Below are 24,504 nucleotides of genomic sequence, written 5' to 3' on the forward strand. Positions count from 1 at the left end.
AAAAAAAAAAATTCCTTTGTAAATGCTTAATCTTTGTTCTGTCTTGAGCCCACAAATTACCACAATTGTAAACTGCTGTAATCTTTTTTGTTTACCAATGTTTTAAAGCTTTGTCTTTAACTTACAAATGATTAAAATTGTAAACTGCTGTAATCTCTTTGTAACCTTTGTTTTGGAGCTTTTCTCCCCAGGACTCCATTGAAAACGGGTTCTTATTGGCCCAAAGGACTATCCTGGTAAACCAACTGCAAATAAATAAATAAAATAAAATAACCTGTACAATTCAGTTGAAAAACAAACAAATCTGTTAGGGGAAAGTATAGAAAATAAAAAAAAATACAATAAACTGGTTGGATAAGTGTGCACACCCTTAAACTAATACTTTGTTGAAGCCCCTTTTGATTTAATTATAACATTCAGTCTTCTTGGGTAGGAGTCTATCAGCATGGCACATCTTGACTTGGCAATATTTGCCCACTCTTCCTTGCAAAAGCGCTTCAAATCTGTCAGATTGCGAGGTCATCTCTTGTGCACAGCCCTGTTCAGGTCAATCCCCAGATTTCCTATTGGATTTAGGTTTGGGCTCTGGCTGGACCATTTCAAAACTTTAATTTTCTTCTGCTGAAGCCATTCATTTGTTGATTTGTTTGTTTTTCAATTGGATTGTACAGGTTGTAGGTCACATTAAAGGTGGGAAAAGTTTTGAAATGATTTATTGTGGTCTCGTTTTTTTATACATCACAAAAACCTGACATTTTAACAGGGGTGCGTACACTTTTTATATTCACTGTGTGTGTGTGTGTGTGTGCGTGTGTGTGTATATATATATATATATATATATATATATATATATATATATATATATATATAATATGTGTGTGTGTGTGTGTGTGTGTGTGTGTGTGTATATATTTATATATATATATATATATATATATATATATATATATATATATATATATATATATATATATATATATAATGTGTGTGTGTGTGTGTGTGTATATATATACATATATATATATATATGTATATATATATATATATATATATATATATAAATATCTTTTTATCCATCCATAACCCTTTTTCCCATGTTTGCACATGTGGTGTATCATTCTGTAGTACTTAACTTTCTATTTTACCCGTCTTTGAGTTTTTTTTCTTAAGGTTTCTGCTGATCATGGATTATGCCCAGTCAGATTTTCTCACTTAACAAGCTTAGATAAGTAAATCCTTGCTTCTTTTGATTTGTTTCTGTTTTTCTCACAGCAAGACAAAGGAGAGCAGTGATTTTTTTCCCATCAACCGGAATTAGTATTAGCTCTGTGGATTTCTTCCTGTATGTCAGATCATATAGATCCTGCTAAAGGTAGAAAAAAAGAGACAGAGTGAGAGGAGATAAAAACCTGATTTTTTTTATAGATCCTTGTTGGACAAGACATCAGTTCTCACATTTCAAACACTACTAACCTTGTTGTGTCATAATGGGTTGTTAAAGCAACAGCATAGGAGCAGTAGTAGGCAAGTGATCACAGAGGACAGTAACAGCCTAGTAATATACAAGAAAGGAGAGATGTTCTTTGTGTTTCACTGTTGCAGTCATCATATTTGGGTTATCCCTACCAGGGTAGCCCTCAGTCGGCCCGAATATCAGAGGCATATTTCTGCGTCGGTTGCCTTCGCTTCAGGACTGACGTCAGGTCGTCAGTAGTATAAAGTAAGACAGCCGACACCATTACATCAGTCTTTCTTGTCGAGGATCCCAAAGCAGAAGCAGTTCGCACAAGTGCCGGTCGGCCGCTACCTGAGTTTCGTTTTCCAATTTGAAGTTGAAGTCTTCTAAAGCTAAGTACCCCGTTGGGGATCCTTTTCTCATGCTCTAACCGATGTCAGAAAAAGTTAACAATTGTCTCGCCTGTGGAAAGCAAATACCACACCGAGACTTTCATTCTTACTGTGTCACTTGCTTAGGCCCAGGCCATGACGTCCATCACTGTCACTTTTGTGCTTTGTTCAATGCCAGAACTATACGTCGTCGAGCCCTTTTTGTAGCTAGATATTTTTGCTCACAGTCCTCGACTTCTGATATGGCTTCAGTAAGCCATCCGACATCAGATCTTCCGAAAAAACATAAAGATAAAGACAGAGACAGACTGCACAGGTCCAAACCTACCGACGACGCTTCCGTTAAGCTAGTTGTCAGTTCTCTGGACCTCAGTGAGGTGCTTTCACAGCCCCTGATGCCCACTTCTGTGGATTCGCAGGCCGCTACTGAGACCCTTTCGGAGTCTGGTATGACACAAAACTCTTCTTTGACTAAGGATCCTGCGGTTGTCTCTACCTTTGATGGGTCCAGAGCCACTGAGCAGGTACCAGCTTCCGAGGAAATACTTCACACTACCGGTTCTCAACACAAACCGATGACTTCTTTCGCATCTTCTGTTCTTTCAAAAACTGCCAAGTTTCTAAGGCCCAGGGTATGAACCACACCCAAGAAACACACGGCCCCATCTCAGGCACCTGCTTCCTTGCCTCAGTCTCAAATGCTTAAAATGGCAGAAGACCTTATAATGTTGATCAGGGGAAGCCAAAGTACCCTTTCCAAAAGAAAAAGAGATTTGTCCCCAGTAATCTTATCTGAACAGGAGTCCGATGACTCCGATGCCTCTGAATATGAAGACATACAACCCCTCTCGGCTTATGAGGATTCTGATGCAGAGGAATCCATTCCTTCAACCTCTCCACCCGAAGAATTTTCCTTTGGGGAAACCCTTCGTACTTTAAGGGAGCATTTCCAATGGGAATGTCAGGACTACCCTCAGTCAAAATAGAAACTCAGGGAATTTTTAGATCTTCCACAGCACAGACCCCTGGCCATTCCTGCTGTCCTGGATGTTGTGGATGATGTTTTCTCCTGACACCCTCCCTCCCGCTCCCAGGAAACCTGACAGGTATTACAGAGTCCCTGACTCTCACAAATTTATTTTCAAAAATCCTACTGTAGACTCTGAAGTTATCTCCCAAGGGCCTAAAGGAATTAAAGTAACTTCTGCTAAGAATCCCACCCCCTCAGATAGGGATTTCCGAGCTTTAGACAGATGGGGTAAAAAAGTATACACCTCTGCTACTCTTGCTATTAGAGCACTAAATTGTCAGTTCCATATGGTAAAATTCTAGCAGCATACCATGTAACTCCTCAAACAAAAAATATCAACTTTTCCTTTGTGTACAGAAAATAAAGAGTTGCAAGATTTAATGCATTCTGCAAGTCAAGTAACTAAGCACACCTTACACTGTGGTTTTGATGCCCTAGAAGCATCTTCCAGGGCATCAGTCACTGGTTCTGTTCTTAGACGGTATGCTTGGCTTAAGGAACAGCCCTTGCCAGACCATGTCAAATCAAAACTATTGGATGTACCCTTGCACAAAGACAACTTATTTGGCACCAAGGCAGAGGAGGTCTTAAAAAAGATGGAAGAAAAGGCTAAATCTATGCAGACAGTTAAGGATTTCCTGCAGGTCCAGCCACCCAGGTTCAGTAGGCATTGCCCCTCCAAACACTGGTCCTTTCCTGCCCCCCTTCAGGCCAGTTCAGCCCACTGGGAATGCAGAGATCAAAGCAGTGAAGTACCTCCACTTCTAAACCAGGGAGTGCAAAGCCACCCCCGCATGGTAAGAGCTCACAATGACGCTCTACTGCCCCCTCCCTCTGCCCACCTGCACTTGCCCCTGGGAGGAAAACTCTCCTTCCACACAAGCACCTAGGCCACCATTACCAATGACCGCTGGGTCCTCAACATAGTATCCCAGGGATACAAATTTTCTTTCCACACACTATCAACCCCAAAAGGGTTCCCAGATCTGCCTCCAAACCAGTGGGCAGAGGCCAAAAAGCAAATCCTTTGCCTGCTCTCCACGAGGGCAATAGAACACGTTCCTGCAGAACAGATAGGCCAAGGTTTCTACTCCAGGCTCTTCCTCGTACCCGTAAAAGAGGGCACCTGGCACCCCATCCTCGATTTATCCATTGTAAACACCTTCCTGGTGATGCCAAAATTCAAAATGTTCACCCTTCAGCAACTACTACCTATGCTCTCCAAGGATGCCTGGCTAGCCACCCTAGATCTAAAAGAGGCCTACCTACACATCCCAATCAGGGAATCATGCAGGAAATATCTGCGTTTCAGGACAGGATCTCTGTACTTTCAGTTCTCTGTGCTTCCCTTTGGCTTATCAACTGCTCCCAGAGTTTTCACAAAATGCCTGGCTCCCGCCATTGCTTTTTGCAGGCAAAGAAATATTCAAATTTACTCATACTTAGACGACTGCCTAATTCAGGCAGACAATAAGGAAAAGTTGCTCAAGCACCTGGACTTTGTAAAGGACCTTCTGACCTCTCTAGGATACACTATCAACAAAAAGAAATCCAAACTAGTTCTCACCCAAAAAACTATATTCCTGGGAGCAAGCCTGGGCACAGCATCCCAGATGACATTCCTTACACCAGAAAAGCAAATTTACCTGACACCCTATGTCTTTCAACTAGCCACCAGACCCTAGTTATCTGCAAGGAAAATCCTGCAAGCTCTGGGGTTCATGGCATCTTGCATTCTACTCATTCCATATGCCAAACTGCATATGAGGAAACTTCAATAGTACCTAAAAAGCCTTTGGTGTCAACACTCTTTAAGACCTGGAAACTCTTATGCCAGTGATACCTTATCTAAGGAAAGATTTCCTTTGGTGGGCAGCAGGATGCTACCACAGCAAGGGACTACCCTTCTCACCACCCCACATTGCCCATACCCTCACCACAGATGGATTAGACTATGCCTGGGGTGTACATCTGAATGGCACATGCATACAGGGCCAATGGAGCCCACATCAAGTACATCTGCACATCAACCAAAAAGAGATGTTAGCTGTCCAGCATGCATTGACAGCTTTCAGCCCCCTTCTCTCCCCAGGGGCTCTACTGATCAAAACAGACACCACCACAGTGATGTGGTATATCAACAAGCAGGGAGGGACTCACTCCTGCCTGCTATGGAGGCTCGCCATGACCATTTGGAACACACCCTCAGCCATGCAACTACACCTGTTAGCACAATTCCTGCCAGGCTCTCTAAACTCTCTGGCAGACAACTTAAGCAGAAATCTTCTGGGCCCACATGAGTGGCAGCTAAACCAAAGAACCTTCATGGGGCACCCCGAAGGTAGACCTCTTTGCATTCCACACCAAACATCAGCTCAGCAAGTTCTGCACCAGGGAGCCTCACTGCAGGGCCTGGAAAATGGATGCTCTATCTTTCCAGTGGGTCAACCTCTCGGTCTATGCATTTCCCTCACTACCTCTCATTACCAAGGTACTGCTCAAAATAAAGGAGGAAAACCAAGGGCAATCCTGATTGCCCCAGGCTGGCCACACCAGCACTGGGTACCCACTGCTGTGCAGCCTGTCCCGTCTGCCACCATGGCATCTCCCTCAGATCGCAACACTCCTTTCTCAGAGGGAAGGAGAATTCATGCATCCCCAATTGAAGACCCCCAATTTGGTAGCCTGGCTTATTCCCTGACCACTGTACAAGCTGCCAATCTCAGTAAACAGCTTCTAGATATTATACGTGAGGCCAGACGCCCAGGCACTAGAAAGTCTTATGCTGACAAATAGAAAAGGTTCTGCACCTGACTCCAGGCTAAGGGAGCCGATACGGCACAGCCCTCCCTACCTCTCATCCTGGACTACCTAGCTGACCTACTACACAATTTTCTATCCTTTTCCTTTATTAAAATTCATGCCTCTGCCTTATCTGCTCATTTCAGCACTGAGCAATCTCTTTTCTCACACCCTCTCATCAAACAGTTCCTCAGAGGGGCTAGCAACTTGCGGCCATCGAGAAGAGCACCTACCCCAGCTTGGGACCTAAACTTTGTGTTAGAGAAACTTACCCTGCCCCCCTTTGAACCATCAGCTTCAGCATAATTAAAGTATCTCTCATGGAAGACAGCCTTGCTTCTGGCCATCACTTCAGGAAGAAGAGTATCCGAGCTACAAGCACTAATGGCTGTAAAGCCCTTCATCATTTTCCATGCTGACAGGGTCTCCCTCAGGACTAACCCATCTTTCATGCCAAAAGTGGTGTCCAGTGTGGCTCTCAACCAATCCATTCATTTGCCCACCTTTTTCCCTAACTCACAAAACAAGGGAGAAAGAATACCGCACTCTGTAGATGTTCAGAGACAGCTCTGATTCTATCTAGACAGGACTAAATCATTCAGAAAGACTGATCAGTTGTTAGTCAGCTTTGCTGCAGGAGCAGATGGCAAAGCCATATCCAAACCAACCATTTCCAAATGAATTGCACACTGCATCTATTTCTGCTACAAGCAACACGGGAAACCTCTCGCTAAGGGGGTCAGAACTCACTCTACCAGAGCAACCTCCACCTCTACAGCTTTCCTCAGAGGAGTTCCCACCAGGGATATCCTGGAGGCTGCAACATGGACATCTGTTCATACCTTCACCGAGCATTACCACCTGCCTGTTTTCTCCAAATCCAGGGCATGCTTTGCCACTGCAGTCTTGCAGGGCATCCTAGCCAGCCCCCAGTCTTCTTGACTTGGGAATCAACCCAAATGTGATGACTGCAAAAGTGAAACACCAAGAACATAGTACAGTTGTGCACACTTACTGTAAATGTAGATGTTTGAGTGTATTCACTGTTGCAGTCCTGGTTTCCCTCCCTCCCTCCCTCCATCCCCCCCCCTCTCTCTCTCTTATTCTAAGGGACTATTTGGCATTTACTTCTACTGGTGGGGTTCTTCTACCATATCCTGACTCCCGCTTGGGGGCTTCTGGCAGTTAGGGCAAGAAAAACTGATGTAATGGCATTGGCTGCCTTACTTTATACTACTGACGACGTGAAGTCAGTCCTGAAGCGACAGCAACTGACGCAGAAATACTATGGCTCTGGTATTCGGGCCGACTGAGGGCTACCCTGGCAGGGATAACCCAAATGTGATGGCTGCAACAGTGAATACACTCGAACATCTACATTTATTGTAAGTGTACACAACTGTACTTTTTGTATCCAGACTTCAAGTCTTTGAACCTGGCAGTTTGGGGAATCCCAAATTAATGCCCCCCAAGACATTCTTATTTCCATAGAAGTGTTACTTATTTTAAATGAAATTGAAAGGCCTACCACCTGAAAATCGCAGTTGTGTAAATGAAACCAGGTTTTTCTATTTGTGTAAAAGTAAGGAGATAGTTTGTGCATCTAATTCGTTTCTTGATATTTTGCAGTATCACACTCCCTTGAATAATGCTTTATTGATCTATTCTTCCAGTAAGGTACATTTATCTGCTGTATTTTTCTGTTTCTGCCTGGAGCTTCTCAAATCTGTATGAAACGGTTCTTAATGTAGATGCTTCATTTGAAGCCTCCAAGACATTCTGTAGACTTTGCTTGGAGCATGAACTCCTTGAATGAAAAAAGAACTCTACCTCTTTATAAGCCTGTCTGTTCAGCTTTTGATATTTTTCTTGGAAACCCTTTTCTTAATCATGGTTACCTCAGCCAGAAGAATTTCTTAATCATAGGCCTTAATGCGTAAAGAAATATATACAGTTTCCCATATGTTCAGGGCACTCCTGTAAAGAAGTCCCACTTTTATGTTTGAAGTGGTCTGTGTATTTTTTTTATATTGAATTTCTTGTATTCTGTACTAGGCAGGAAATAATTTTCCTATGGTGGTTCACAAACAACTTGGGTAATATATTGAGAACTTAACCACCGAGATAGCCTTTTGGGCTTTTTTTAAATGAAAACAGGATCAAATGCCAGGGACTCTACTTGATGGGTTCATTCCATCCACCAATCACACTTTGGTAGTTCAGCTTGAATTTCAACTTGCATTGTATATGAGTACTTATTTCCTAAGTATTATACGTGAATTAAATACAGCAAAGAAATATAATTCATTTACATATATCAAGATATTACAAATTGTCTTAGATTATTCTTGGCAGATGCTTTCTGGGTATGAACATGACAGATATAACAAAAAAAAGTTAAACAGAACTAGGCTTACATTGAGCTAAAGTTCATAAATTAGATCCAGAAGTAAATTTCACTAAAACATATTAGCATATAACTGTCCAGAATGCTTAGACAAGCCACTGCAGTCCATACGGTGTTAAGGCATCCTAGATATAATAGTCTGTCCACTGGACCAAGGCCACACACAAGCGGTAATGCTCTTCTGGGTGGGCATGACAGAGAAATAATAGACTGCCCAGGGGTGTTGCTATAGTGGCAGACCTCACAACACCTCTGTGTAGTCTATTTCCATGTAGTGCCCACCCTGTCGGGCATTATTGTACTTAAATACAAAACAATTTAACAGCCCATTTTTTAATTAGTATATACATTTTCGTATATTTTTGATGTAAATTAGTTCTGCTGCCTAATGTTTCAAAGTTGCTGCAGCATATGCAGTTGTTATTGGAAGAAGAATTTTGCATCTAAAGTATCAGTCAGGGTAGTATTTAGTAATGTTGACATACACACACACACACACACACACACACACACACACACACACACACACACACACACACACACACCCTCGCTCACACATTCATGCACTCACACTAAATGTACCCAGATGTTATATTGTTTTTTAAACACCTTTATTAAAATCACATATATTTTGTATTGTGTTAAGTACATATACATTAATCGAAAAAGAAAACAAGCCATTAGGAACATTTTTCATTTTCATGCATTATACATATATGATCTGAAGTTGTTGCTCTCATTGTTCTTCAACCTGTGGGTATGGATCCGAGGCTCGGATCTGATTCAGCCGTACACTCAAGCTCTAGGATCCAAAATCTGAGCAACTTCCCTACCCATAATCCTCTGCTCTCCCCTCATCCCCTCAGATCTAATCTGCCTCGCTTCCACTAGAACTGGAATTGAGATTCTCTGAGCTCCTCGAGGGTCTTCTGTGAGTGTAGAAAGAATTTTTTCATTTATTCCTAACCTATGTATATATTTTTTCTTTAGTCTACCTTCTTAAAAAAACAAGGTATTTCTTAAACTTAAAGGTTTTTTTTTTTTTTTTTTACCCTTCTCCTCCCTAACCTTTTTAATGCTTTCCACTTTTTCTGTTAGGTTATCTGTTCTGTATAAAATAATTTAGATATGTATTAACAATTTATTATCCTTTTGGGTTTTTTTCTTTCTACTAGATGTTCATCGTATTTCACTGTTGCAGTCATTACACTTGGGTTATCCTGCTAGCAGGCTACCCGCAGTCAGCCCGAATTCCAAAGTCCTGGTCTGGCGTCGGTTGCTGTCGCCTCTTTCCTGACGTCAGTGCGTCAGGGGTATATAAGATGCAGCTGATGCCATTTTCTTCTATCTTTCTTGCCGCGCGGTGCCCGAAGCAAAAGCAGTTTGCAAGTGCCGATTGGCCGACTCCTAAGATTTTCGAAATTGAATTTCAGATCCGAAGTCTTCAATAAAGCTAAGTACCCCGTTGGGGTAACTTTTTTCTTGCTCCAGACCGATGTCAGAAAAAGTTAACAATTGTATTTCTTGTGGGAAGCAAATACCTCATAAGGATTTTCATTCTTACTGTATTCCTTGCCTAGGCCCTGACCACGACGTTGCTAGTTGTCAGTTTTGTGCTAGATTTAACCAACGCACTATTAAGCGTCGGTACGATTTTGCATTTCATTACTTTGGCCGAAGGTTTAACTATATAATGCCGTCGGAACAGCCGATGACCGGAGTTCATAAAAAGCACAAGGAGAAAGAAAAGGACAGGCATCCTAGGTCCAAAACCGACGACGAAGCCTCCTCTAGGCCAGTCGCCGGTTCTCAGTGAGGCGCTTTCGCAGCCCCCACGTGGAGACAACAAGGCCTCTGGATACTCAAGGTATTGGGCCTTCGGAAATTAATCCCTCAGATGGGTCCAGATCTGCTGAGCAGGCATCGGCTTCTGAGGGTGTTTTCAGACCAACACAGCTTTATATAAAGCCAACCTCAGCATCCAAGACAAAGACTAAAACAGCTTTAAAGACAAAAGAAACAAGTACAGCATTCTCCTGGACAGACTTCCATGCCTAAGAAACAGATGCTCAAAATGGCCGAAGACCTAATTACTTTGATCAGGGGTTCCCATCCCCCTCCTGATAAAAGGCCTCAGGTTTCCATTTCATCTGACTCCTCTTCAGAACAGGGATACTCTCTTCCTCCCTATGAGGACTCTGATGCTGAAGAATCTATCCCTTCAGCCTCTCCTCCTGAGGACTATTCTTTTGGGGAAACCCTGCACACCATGAGGGAGCATTTCCACTGGGAGAGCCAAAATTATTCAGAATCTAAGAAAAGGCTCAGAGATTTTCTTTTATTGCCTCAGCACAGACCTCTTGCTATTCCACCTGTACTAGACATTGTTGATGATGTATTTTCAGAGTCCAGTCTGTCTCCTGACTCTTTACCCCCTGCACCAGTTAAGCCAGATAGGTACTACAGGGTTCCAGATTCTCACAAATTTCTATATAAAAACCCTGCTGCTGACCCAGAAATTATTTCTCAGTGTCCCAAAGGGGTCAAGGCTTCCACTGCAAAAAACCCTGTCCCCTCTGATAGGGATTCTAGAGCACTGGACAGATGAGGGAAAAAAGTTTACACTTCTGCTACTTTGGCTGTAAGGGCTTTAAATTGCCAGTTTCATATGCTTAAATATCAGCAATACCTAATGTCTCTGCTAAACCAGAAAATGCAGACAAACTCTGAATGTTCTGAAAACAAAGAAATGCAGGATTTATTGCATGCAGCTGAACAAGTGGGAAAGCATACTTTGCAATGTGCTTCTGATTCACTAGAGGCCTCTTGCAGGGCCGCTGTTACAGGCTCTGTCATTCAAAGACATGATTGGTTAAAGGAACAGAATCTGCCTGATCATGTTATAGCAAAATTATTGGATGCTCCATTACAGCATGATACTTTGTTTGGTGTTAAGGCAAAAGAGGTGTTAAAGAAAATGGAGGATAAAGCAAAATCTATGCAGACAGTAAAGGATTTCTTACAGGTTCAGCCACCAAGATTTAGCAGGAACTGGCCTTCTAAGAATTGGTCCTTTCCAGTGTCAGGCAGACCACAAAGAGGCAGATACAGACGCTCTAGAGGCAGATCTCAGCCCCAAGGCTCATACAGGCCTAAACAATGGGGTGCTTCTACCTCCAAAAGCAGAGAAGACAAATCGCAACCATATAGGAAACAGTCCCAATGACTTCCCAATGCCAAGCACATATCTTTTGGCAGCACCCTTAGGGGGAAAGCTAGCACTTTTTTTCACACAATTGGCACATGATCACCCAGGACAAATGGGTACTGAATATTATTTCTCAGGGCTACAGGTTCCATTTTCGCACCCTTCCAAAGCCAAAAGGTATGCCAGACCTGCCACACAAACAATGGGCAGAGGCACAAAAACAAATCTCATCTCTCATGGACATGAGGGCTATTCAGCGAGTACCACAGCAAGAGCAGGGGCAAGGATTTTACTCAAGGCTTTTCTTGGTATCCAGAAAGGGCAAAGCATGGAGACCAATACTGGGCCTGTCTATTCTAAATACTTTTCTGAATGTTCCAAAATTCAAAATGTTGACACTGCAGCAACTTCTGCCCATGCTGGGCAAGAAGGCTTGGCTCGTAACTTTGGACCTCAAAGAGGCATACCTGCATGTCCCAATCAGACAATCTTGCAGAAGATACCTCAGATTCATAGCTGACTCAATGCACTACTAATTATCTGCACTGCCCTTTGGCTTATGTACTGCGCCCAGGGTCTTCACAAAATGCCTGGCACCAGTAATTTCATTTTGCAGACAAAGAGGAATTCAAATTTATCCCTACTTGGACGACTGCCTTATTCAAGCAGAGAGCAAGGACATTCTACTAAAGCATCTGGCGTTTGTAAAAAGATTACAAATTTGCCTAGGGTACACAGTAAACGAAAATAAATCAAAACTAGTGCCCTCTCAAGAGATAATATTCCTGGGTTCAAGCTGAAATACAACTGCCCAGATGGCTTATCTTACGCCAGACAAACAAAGGCAACTCACTTATTACTTCCAGAACATGGCAACAAAGACCCAGTTACCTGCAAGAAAAATTCTGCAGGCTTTGGGCTTCATGGCATCCTGCATTGTGCTAATTCCATATGCAAGACTGCATATGAGGAAGTTACAATGGTATCTAAAAAGTGTTTGGACTCAACATTGCCACAGCCTGGAAACATTAATTACCCTCATTCCCTGTCTGCAACAGGAGTTTCGATGGTGGGGACTGGCCTGTCACCACAACAAGGGACAGCCATTCACTTTACCCACAACCAGGCAGACACTAACAACAGATGCATCGAATTATGCCTGGGGGGCACACATGGCAGGAAAAGGTATTCAGGGCATGTGGCCCGCAAACCAATGCATCTTCATATCAATCAAAAAGAGATGCTAGCAGTACAGAATGCCCTAACAGCCTTCAAAGATCTTCTCCATCCAGGACAATTATTGCTAAAGATGGACAATACTACAGTCATGTGGTACATAAACAAGCAAGGAGGCACCCATTCCTACCCCCTCTGCAGGCAAGCCATGACTTTGTGGAACACAGCATTGACTTACCAAGTACATCTGCAAGCACAGTTCCTGCCAGGAAAGACAAATTCTCTGGCAGACGAACTAAGCAGAAACCTCATGGACCTTCACGAGTGGAAACTAGATCCACAAGTCTTCAGCATGATAACAAGGAAATGGGGATGCCCAGACATAGATCTGTTTGCCTCCCTTCACAACTACCAACAACAGAGATTCTGTACAAGGACTTATCACAATCAAGCATGGAAGGTGGATGCTCTATCATTCAGCTGGAAAACCCTTACAGTATATGCCTTTCCTCCACTGCCTCTCCTCACCAAGGTACTCCTAAAGGTCAGACAAGAGAAGCCAAAAATGATACTGATTGCCCCAGACTGGCCACGCCAGCACTGGTTCCCAATCCTAATGAGCTTGTCTCAAGGCTCAGCCTGGACTTTACCTCAAATCCCTCATGTTCTGACCCAACAAAACAATCAGATCCTACACAGCCAAATCAGAACCTTAAATCTGGCTGCATGGCGAATAATATAACCACTCATAAGTTCATACTAGGTTATCTGCCCTAGGGCATTTATAAGCCTAGCCAGAGTGTGTTTGGCTTTCACCACCCATTTTAAATGAATTTTGCTATGTCCTTTTTCAAGGTTAGTATACTGTGCCTCTGTCTAACAGTGACACAGAAGTGATACCCGGGGTAAACCTACTATCTCCCATCCACTCATCAAGATTCCTCTTGAAGAGAGTCAATGAGGGACTCTGCATATCCTGGACTGGGATTTTATTCCAGAGTGAAGGGAGCCTCTGGGTTATGAATCTGTCCCTCCAGCATGTCCTATTTATTTCAGTGCTGAGGTTCAAGTCTCTCAAGCACGTAGCTCGATGGGATTTGGATTTTCTGAGGTGCAGCATGTCCATTAATTCCGGGTTGGACATGGCTTTATACGTCAGGCACAGATCGCCTCTGAGCAGGCGGTATGCCACTGAGTAGAGCTGGAGTTTCTTTAACCGGGCAGCATATGGCATCTGTTTGAGCCCTTTGATCCTCTTGGTGAGGTACTTTTGGGATCTTTCCAGTTGCTGCAGGTGTCTGGTAAGGTACATCCCAAAAGGGGCATTGTACTCAATTGTGGGCCTGATGAGGGATGAGTAAAGAGGCACGATGACCTCCCGTGATCTAGATGTGAATCCCTTCATGATTAGGTGGGCTATATAAAATGTTTTTCTAACCACTTTGGCCATGTGGTTGTCAAATGAGAGATTGCTATCAACTTGGGTCCCCAGGTCCCTAATTACTTCTTCCAGATTAATGGATTACCACCTATGTGGTAATTTGTGGGCACTTTGTTTTTGCCAAAGGGGATGACTATACACATTTTAGCATTTAGCTTGAGGCCATGGCTCTGGCACCAGTTGTCTGTTTCTATGAAGCCCTTTTGGAGGATGCTTGTGTTGGCTGGAGAGTCGATTATGGCGCCCAGTTTGCAGTCATCTGCGAACTTGGTCAGCCACAGTCCTTCCGTGTTAGCCTGTACCTCCGAGAAATATATACCGAACAAGAGAGGTCCCAGGACTGAGCCTTGTGGGACGCCACTTGTAACTGGTTTGGAGTCTGACATGGCTCCAGCAATTCTAACCATGTGGGTTCTGTCCTTGAGCCAGTTTGCAACCCATCTAGTGACATAGGGGTTTATATTTAAGCTGGTGAGCTTATCTATAATGCCCGAGTGAGGTATTGTATCGAAGGCTTTTGCAGGTAGGCTGTGTGGACCACCTTCCCCTCGTCAGTGGCCTTGGTGACTGTTTCAAAGAAATCAACCAGGTTTAAGCGGCAGGATCTGCCCTTAACAAAGCCGAACTGGGTAGGATCCAGTGTCTGTAGGTCCCCAGTATCTTTATTTATGAGGTCTATGATGATCCTTTCCATAGCTTTTACAGACCAAGCTAGTCAGGCTTATGGGGCGACAGTTTCCAGGATCTCTTGAGGCACCACCTTTGTGGAGAGGGACCACTGTTGCTGTACGCCACTCTTTGGGTACATATCCTGTAGTAAGGCTGAGATTGAACAGTAGTTTTATGTTTGGGTTTAGTTCTTCTTGGAGTTCATGTAGGACGCAGCCCGGGACACCGTCTGGTCCCATTGATGCTGTGTTTTTTGCTTTGGAGAGGGCGGCTCTTACCTGAGCATCTGCGATGTCAGGGAGGCAGCACTCTGCTGGGATAGATATTTGCCCTTTTGGTGGGGAAGGGGGGGAGAAGTTTGCGCTGAACCTGTCAGCTAGGATGTTGGCAATGTCTGTGGGTTCGGTGTATTTTTTGTCATTTTGGACTAATTCTGAGCATATCTGGGAATTCCCACCCAGGTTCCTAACATAACTAAAGAAAGCCTTGTGATTATCCTTAGTGTCCTGTGCAATTTTTCTCTCAAAGCTGGCCTTAGACGATTTTATGAGTGCCCGTAGTTTTTTGTTAATACTGATCAGAGATGCCTTCCCTTTTTGGGGTTTTGCTCTATCATGTAGTAGCTTCCTCCTTCTGTTGTATAGTTTGTTTATGGCTGGGGTCCACCAGACAGGACGCCTAACTTTGGAGGAATTGGGTCTTGGTTTTATTTGGGATTGCATGATCCATGCATTCCTGAAGGTGCTCATAGAATGCGTTTATAAAGGATTCTGCGGTCTGGGCCGTATTTTCCACAGGCCCGGGGGCTTTGAAGGATTCCACCTCTGTTTTGAGGAGTGTGAAATTTGCTTTAGAGAAGTTCTTCACTGTGGTTTTCTGGGCAGGGGCTTGGGTCGGGATGTGAATATCTAGTGAGATTAGTTTATGGTCTGATCTTACCAGTGAGGGATACACTTCTGGTCTGGAGCATAGAGTCCCCATGTTGGTGATGATCAGGTCCAGTATGTTTTCCCCTCTTGTGGGAGTGGCAACAAGTTGTTCCATAGCATTTGAGTTTATAAATTCTAGGAACCTTTTGGCTGGGGTGTTGGAGCTAGACTAATGCTCCCAGTCTATGTTAGGGTAGTTGAAGTCGCCCAATATAATGGTGTTTGGAGGGACCTTCATATTTTCCACTGTTCTCAGGAAGGCCGAGTGGGGTTCCTGGGTTTGGGAGGGTGGTCTGTAGCAGGCTATAAACTGGAAGGCAGTTTTACCCACTGTTAGTTGCACATGGATAGTCTCTGATGCTTCGTGCTGTGCCACCAACCTGGAGGGGTGGGTATCTTTGAAGAATATTGATACTCCCCCTCCTTTTGTGGTTTGGTCCAAGTTTTGGGGCCGAAAAACATGGTATGAGGTATAACCTGGTGGTGCTGGGGTGCTCTCGGGAGCCTTGAACCAGGTTTCTGTTACTGCACAGATATCGATGTTCTCCATGCTAAGGAGAGTTTCGAGTCCGTGCATCTTGAGGTTTAGACTTCTGGCGTTGAGTAGCATTACTCTTAGTTTCTTATACCTTGTGATACTTATGGAGGTGGGTTTGTCTTTTGAGCCTTGCCTAAAAAAGGCATTATGGGGGTGGCAAGACCCTTTGCCAATATCCGAAAGCCCAGGGGTGACAGGTGCAAGCCGTCCCTAGCGAAGCATCGTGGCTTGTCGAGCATGTCATCCCAGGCAGACAGGCATTGGATCCCCTTTGAATGACACCAATACTTAAGCCAGTTGTTGAAATTGATCATCTTGTCTTCATATTGTGGCATCATTCTTGGTGAGGGTAAGATGCTACTCAAGGTCAAGGTCATACCGGCCTGAGCTACATGCTCAGAGAGCTCCTCTGTCTCTTTTCATGTAGTCCAGGGAGGTACGTCTCAGATCATTCACACCAGCATGGACAATGACTGAGTCATATTTGTACTTGCCTTGGAGTGACCTGAGTGCTTGTGTTATGTGGCAGATCCTAGTGCCCGACAGGCAGCTCACCGTGACCTTCTCCTTGTTCAGCCTGGTGAGTGGGACGTCAGTGTGCCTGATGATAGAGTCACCTATTGCAAGTGTATCAGGTGTGTTGTTTAGCCTTAAGGGCTGTGACTGTTCGGCACACTGGCTTTGTGAGCTATGTGTTGCACGTGTTTTGTTTTGGGGTAGCGGTTGCTTGGGTGTCTGCTTTGGAGGTCTCTGCTGCTTAGGCAGATTTTTATTTAGAGCTTCCGAGTATGTTTTTGTGTGTTTATGTGTTTGGTTTGCTGTCGTGGTAGGTCTATGTGAGACTGGAATTGTAGTGAGTGTGGTTTCCTTCTCCTCCTGACTGGTTACGCCAGTACTGAGTTGAGAGAGCTTAGCTTCCAGTTTGGCTATATGGTTGCATCTCTCACATGTGTTGGAATTTGTTGGGAGGAGGAGAGGGTTGTCTGTGTACATGAGGCATTTGTAACATTGCCTCAAGATTCCCAGATTCACCAGCTGGACCGGAGAGGAGATTGACAACTGACCTTTGGACATGCTAGAGTAGTATTGGGAATTCCTTTATAATTGAAAAAAGGGCCAATGGGGAACATAGTACTCAAGGGGAGTTTGTGAGGGTGTAGTGCTTTAAATTTTTTAGTGCTGACTTATATAATTGCTTTACTGAGCAAGTGCCAGGCTTTAGAGTGGGAATAGGGTGTTTATTATGAGAACTAGATCAGTTCTAAGGGAAAAAGTGAAGAGCACACTTTGTGGAGCCGAGAATGGTTTAGACCCAATTAAGCTGTGCGCAAAATCACACAAAGCCGCACTAAAGCGAGTTTTATACAGGGGGACTTGAAAGAGCTAGAAATTGGCCCAAAACAGCCAATAGACTACCAGATTCTTGTGCAACACAGGAACTTTCCAAAAGTCCAGAATACAGCAAAGCCTGTATTTGGACTACTCTAGGTCAGGAAAGATGGGAAAACAAGGATAATTTTTTTTTTTCTTTTTTGCAACAAACAGCAGGAAAGTGCAATAAATATGCAACACAGGCTAGCGCACTTGAGTGTGTAGCCTCAACAGGTAAATGCAACAAACAGGGCAAACTTTAAAAGTGCAGGTGCAAAAACAACTTTAAACAGTTTAAAACAGTTCAAGAAGCAGACATACTTGCAGTTTAGCTAGATCGGACAGTCGCCCAGGTAGTAGCAGGAAAAAAAACACTTTTATCAGGTTAGCAGTCGCTCTTTTAGCCTCTCTGCTGCTAGCACCACTCTGCAGGACCACGAGGAGCTTGGCTGAGTAGTAACAAGCGCACAAACCGCGCCAAAGCGGTTTTATACAGGGGGACTTGAAAGAGCTAGAAATTGGCCCAAAACTGCCAATAGACTACCAGATTCTTGTGCTGGGAACACTCCTCCAGGGATAGATAGGCTGCTCTAAGCTCCCCACTGCCACTGGTGAACTCAGAACACTCCTCTCTCAAAAGCAGTTATGAATGTTATTTTGGAAGCCAGGAGGCCCAGTACCAGAAAATCTTATGCAGAAAAATGGAAGAGATTCTGTGCTTGGAATCAGGCACAAGGAATTGACCCGCTTGTTCCAAATATTCCTCAGATTTTACAATACCTAACTGAGATGCTGGACAAAGGCCTATCCTTCTCATCAATTAAGATCCATGCCTCTGCCATTTCAGCTCATTACAATACGGACCACCTATTTTTTCACATCCACTGCTAAGGCAGTACCTCAGAGGGGCCAAAAACATAAGACCCCCAAGGAGAGCACCGATACCTACATGGGACCTCAATTTTGTCTTGGAAAAGCTCACACTGCCTCTTTTTGAGCCAGCCAATACAGCTGAGATAAAATTCTCATCATGGAAAACAGCTCTGCTCCTAGCAATAACTTCAGCAAGAAGAGTCTCAGAGTTACAGGCATTAATGGCTGTGGAACCTTTTATCATTTTCCATCCGGACAGGATGTATCCAGTGTGGCTCTTAATCAAACCATTCATTTGCCTACTTTTTATCCAAATCCCCAGAATAAAGGGGAAAGACTACTGCATTCTTTGGACATATACAGACAGCTACGCTTCAACTTGGACAAAACAAAAGCTTTCAGAAAGACTGAGCAACTTTTAGTGGCATATGCTGCAGGATCACAAGGAAAGGTTATCTCAAAGCAGACTATTTCAAAATGGATAGGGCACTGCATTCGTTTCTGCTATGCACAACATGGCAAATCAGTGCCTAAGGGCATTAGGCCACATTCGACCAGGGCAGCAGCCACCTCAGCAGCCTTCCTCAGAGGAGTACCAACCAAGGATATTTTGGAAGCTGCTACTTGGACTTCAGTGCACACTTTTACCAAGCACTATCACTTGCCTCTTTACTCTAAATCCAGAGCAGGCTTTGTCACTGCAGTTCTGCAGGGCCTCATAGCCACTCCTAATTCTGTTTAGACCCAGCCGCCCAACCTCAGCTTTGGTATTCAACCCAAGTGTAATGACTGCAGCAGTGAAACACGATGAACATAGTACAGTTGTGTACCTACCATAAATGTAGATGTTCAAGTGTATTCACTGTTGCAGTCCAGGTTACTCACCCACCATCCCCCTTTCTTTGCTGGGACTTATATGTACTTCTCTATTCTACACACCCTATGTGGTGTATTTGCTTGTAGATGAAGGTATTGTTTATTTTAGTGCATGCTTTTTATAAGCAATATTTTTAGCCTACCCTTTTGGTGGCACCTGACATCTGGGGCAAGAAAAACTGAAGAAAATGGCATCGGCTGCATCTTATATACCCCTGGCGCGCTGACATCAGGGAAGAGGCGACAGCAACCGACGCCGGACAAGGACTTTGGAATTCCGGCCAACTGAGTGTAGCCTGCCAGCAGGATAACCCAAGTGTAATGACTGCAACAGTGAATGCACCCGAACATCTACATTTATGGTAGGTACACAACTGTACTTTCCTTGTTTTATAGTTGCTTGTTTGCTGGTTTGTTTGGTTGTTTTTGTCCATATGGTAGAGTCTAAACCTGCAGGATTCAAGAAATGTGCCTCGTGGGCACAAATCCCTCTTTCTGATGCCGACACTGAATGTGTGGTATGTCTTGGGCATTCTCATTTGGACACCTCCTGCTCCATCTGTGTTGGTTTCAACCAGTGTGTGTTAATAGACAGGAGGAATAAGCTTATTTTAAAAGGCCTCCTTCCTTCCACTGCTTCTTCCTTGGCATCACTTTCCACTTCAGGGTCTCAACCCCCCTGTAAGAAACACAAGGAATGCAAACAGTCCCTGAGTAGATCCCAACAAGCCAGGGAACTGCCTCAGAAATTGTCTAAAACTTTGGATCTGGCTAGCTCGGCTCTGAATGTAATACAGTTTTCCCTTCAGCACTGGTCTCGCAGTTTTTCCCCAGAGCCGGTTTCCTCGAGGCCTAAGTCTCCTATTCTTCAGACTTCCAGACCAGTCTCCAGACCATCTTCTATTGCTTCATCTGCTAGTTCTTCCTCTAGCCGTTCTGAAGCCAAAGTATACATTATGATGGTGAAGTTTCTCAAGGCAAAAATCCACCTGGGGATTTTGCCTGCTCCATCCCCCTCTGGATCTGTAAGCCTCATCCCTGCCTTTGCTCCAATATCTCCTTCTCCAATCTGACCCCAGGTTTGGAGTTATTGGACCCGAAGATACCTGGAGTCGAGACATCGGAGCCGACAGGTACAGTTACCTCAACTCCGGTTTTCCTGACTTGCCAGGCTCTGACCATTTCAGAGCAGAGCGGTTCTCAAATCCGTAACTTCAGCGTCTGTTCCAAGGAGTTGATGTAAGGTGCGAAACTTTCAGAGCTGTCTTTTCCCTTTGGGCTTCAGCGTTTGATAGCTCAGTTCTGAGTCCTCACTCGGATCCAGGGGTGATGAGGATTTGTGGAAATCTCTTCTCTGGTAGCTGCAATCAGAAAACCTCGAATAGGGTTGACCGTTCATCCCCCCTAAGGCCACAGTGACCACCGCTTCCAAGTTTGGATGGGGGGCATTATCTGTGCAGAGAGTCCAAGGCACGTGGTCTCCTCTAGAGACCAATTTGCACATAAATGTCTTGGAGATGAGAGCGGTGCTTCTTGCGTTGCAAGTCCTTCAATCATCTCTTCCGACTGGTACCATTGCAGTTCAGATGGACAACATGTTAGTGGTTTGGTATATCAACAAGCAGGGAGGAACCAAGTCTTACCCTTTGTGTCAAGAGGCCATGAGGTTGTGGCAATGGGCGATCTCTTCCAACCACTTTCTGGTAGCAACACACATTCCAGGGAAGTCAAACATCCTGACATACAGGCTCAGCAGAACCGTTCTGGTGCCTTACGAGTAGTCTCTAAATACTTCAGTGGCAAATATGATCTCCCAGAAATGAGGTCAACCATGCTGTGATTTCTTCACGTCTCCTTCCATCTCCAAGTGCAGCGAGTTCTTTGCCTTGATCCCTCCTCAAGGGCAGTCACCGAGAAATGCTCTAGTCCATGCTTGGTCCCCGGTCTGCTTTATGCCTATCCTCCTTTTCCTGTCATTCCCAAATTTCTGCAAAAAGCTCAGAGGTTGAAGTGCAAAGTAATTCTTTCTCATTGCTCCCTTTTGACCTCAACAAGTATGGTTTCCTTTCCTTTGGTGTCACCTGGTTTGTCCACTGTGGACTCTGGATCCCTCTCCAGATCTTCTGTTCCACCCATCTGGACACTTCCACCTAGATCTCCTGAACCTGAAATTAACTGCTTGGTTACTCAAGGGCTTTCATCCTCACTTAGGAAGTTTCTGATTGCAGCGCACAAACCGATCACTAGAAAAATATACAATAGCAAGTGGAAAAGGTTCTCCATTCAGGCTCATCATAACCAACTGGACCCCTTTACAGCCACTGTTCCTCCTGTATTAGATTTTCTGGCATCCATTTTTCATAATGGAGCTAGCTCCTCTACTGTTAAGGTGCAATTGGCAGCCATTTCCAACTTTCACATTGGGGAAAATTCATTCTCTTTGGCCTCATCTAAGTTTTACAAGGCCTTTCTAAAAGGTTCCTTTCTTCTTCGCCCTTCTATTAAGGATCTCACTCTACCTTGGGACCTTACTGTGGTTTTGCAAGCTCTAGTTGTGCCTCCTTTCGAGCCTTCTGCTAAAGTTGATTTAAAGTATTTGTCCTGGAAGACCTTCATTTTAGTGGCCATCACTTAAGCTAAGAGAGTATTTGAATTAACAGGCTTTATCTTGTAAAGCCTCCTTATTTCATTTTTCACAAGGACAGAGTTAACATTGCGTACCAGTCCTTCCTTCCTGCCCAAGGTTGTTTCTGAGGCTAGTATAAATCAGCCTATTAATCTCCCTGTATTTTTTCCTAATTTCCAAAACAAGGGAGAATATCATCTTCATATGCTGGATGTTCATAGACAGCTACATTTTTACTTGGACAGAACTAAACATTTCAGAAAGACTGATCAGCTTTTCATTTCCTTTTCAAAGACCAGATTGGAAAAAAACAGTTTCCAAGGTGACCCTGGCCAACTGTATCACTAGCAGCTTTGCACCTGTGTATTCTACTAAAGACATTTCTTTACCTTTTCAGATTAAGGCCCACTCCACTAGGTTTGTGTCCACTTCTTTAGCCTTTTGGTCTTAACTTCCCACTGATGATGTTTGTGCAACTGCTACATGGTCAAACCCTCATGCCTTTACATCTCATTACAAGTTGTTTATTTCCAGGAACAGGGCTATTAATCTCCCTGTATTTTTTCCTAGTTTCCAAAACTACTGTGCAGCAAACTGGATCTGAGGGGATGAGAGGAGAGCAGAGCATTATGGGTAAGGGAGGAGCTCAGATTTCGGATCCTAGAACTTGATTATATGGCCAAGTCAGATCTGATCCTCGGATTAAAACTCACAGTTTGAAGAACAAATGAAAGGCAACAACTCAGATGGAATGTTATGGTGCGTACATAACTTTTTTTTTTCTTTTTAACCGTTATCATTGACTCCAACATTACATAAATTGCTCATGTCATGCCATCCCTCAAGTTATGGTTGGTGTAGATTTTGATTTCCATTTTCTAGTAATGGCTTTTTTAGCAGCCAGGAGTGTTACATTTAGTAAGTAAGCCCTTTCTATGGATAGCCATTTAATTTCTCTGTTCCAGCTCAAAAGAATCCTTTCCATAATTACAGTAATTTGCTTCCCCAACATTTCTGATAAGGTACCCTCTAGGGAGTTTTTAAAGTCTGTCAGCTTGATACATGCTGAAAAACATATTCCCAGTTACACCTCTTTTCCATCACACCTCTAGCATTTACTGTCTACCTGAGGGAAAAAAATTTCTGAAGTGTGTAATTCCTATGCAAAACAGTGTAAGAAACTTCTCTGTGTGGAAGATTTTCAGTCCATACATTTCTAGTTAATCACTGTATATTAATCAGATCAGACAATAGTAGTAGAAGTAGCGAACTTAAACTCGTCTTAAGTCAAAACAAAACAAAAAATAATAATAGAAAATATATAATTGTACAGCATTACTAAGTATTTGAAAGTAATCCAGGCAAAGCAAGGCAAGGCAGTCTGTTTCCAGTCGAAAATCCTTTATTAAGTACATACTTAATACATACAATGCATACAGGCTGGCATCAGGCCCTCCTACCCTCCACCGTATTTCACAACCTTCTCCAGAAAACAGAAAACTAAGCATATTTCCCAACCTCTGTCTTATCCGAGCTTCAAACAGCCACTGGATTGGCAGGCCTTTACCCAAGGCCTGCTCAATGCTTTCCTTGCCTTACATCAGGGCCCAACCCCTACTCAGGCCCCTACGGCCTCTACCCCCAAGGGAGAAGTCCCAGATGACCCCTCAGCAGAAGAGGATTCATCAGAAGAAGATGATGAGTCCCTCACCTACTTCTCACAAATGGATTTTCCTCTGGGATGTGCCTCCCCGGAGGAGGAGTCCAGTGGCACAGATTTCCCAGGCGAGGATCTCACCTTTGGTGAGACCATCACTAAGATGCAAAATGTATTTAAATGGGATAGCAACCAAGTCACTGAGACTCAAAAAGATATTATGAATTACTTCAATTTGAGTCTCCTAGCCCTTCTGCAGTGACCCCCCCTCCCCCGTACACCCTGCATTTCTGTATGCATTCATGGCTGCTTCTAAAAACCCTGATTCACAGCCCCCAGCCCCCAAGCATCCAGACAGATTTTATAAGGTGCCTGAGGCAGCAACCTTTCTCTACAAGGCCCCTTCTGCTGATCCTGCAGTTATTTCTGTGACCATGGACAAAACTTCCAAATTGCTCCCCTCCACTTCTCTTCTGCCCTCTGATAAAGAGAGCAGGATGATGGAACACCTGGAAAAGAAGGTTTACACTTCTGCCACCCTGGCTGTAAGAACCATCAAGTATGGCTAAATATGCCCTGGCTCTCATGACAGATATGATTAAACAATTGGGAGAACTACCTGATTCCCCTTCTAAGGCCAAGCTCTCTTCCTTCTTAAGTTCTTGCACCCAAGTCACAAAACATTGCATTAAGTGTAACTACGAAGGTGTAGAAGCCTCTGCTAGAGCTGCTGCCTCAGGTTCTGTCATCAGGAGGTACTTATGGCCAAGACTGCAACCTCTCCCTGATGACATAAAATCCAAACTCCTGGATGCGCCTCTTGACAGCAATCACTTGTTTGGTGCAGCAGCTGCTGATCTCTTCAAAGCCCTCCAAAACAAAGGGAAGGAAGTGCAGGAACTGAGTCATATCTTTGTCTCTCCAGTACCTCGTTTTCAGAGGAATTACCCAGCAAAAACTTCATTTGTGAGAGCTGTAGGTAAGAGATCTCTAACAAAACCCAAAAAGAACACAGGAAACAGGCCCCACACAGGCCTGCCTCTAAACACCCCT

General features: G+C 43.9%; 1 protein-coding gene across 3 annotated transcripts in view; it reads left to right on the top strand.

The window, feature by feature from the left end:
* The window catches only part of PIGO (phosphatidylinositol glycan anchor biosynthesis class O), a 547,687-nt gene that overhangs the window by 482,048 nt on the left and 41,135 nt on the right, over window positions 1-24,504 (top strand). Inside the window, exon 9 of one of the 3 annotated variants that reach the window (XR_006365544.1) lies at window positions 22,365-22,553. The exons of the other annotated variants lie outside the window; for them this stretch is intronic. The gene's annotated coding sequence lies outside the window, so the exon portion shown is untranslated. The remainder of the gene's footprint in view (window positions 1-22,364; window positions 22,554-24,504) is intronic. 3 annotated transcript variants of the gene reach the window in all.

Source organism: Protopterus annectens, chromosome 1.part1 (assembly GCF_019279795.1).
Source record: "Protopterus annectens isolate FY-2018-M chromosome 1.part1, PAN1.0, whole genome shotgun sequence".
Taxonomy (NCBI): domain Eukaryota; kingdom Metazoa; phylum Chordata; order Ceratodontiformes; family Protopteridae; genus Protopterus; species Protopterus annectens.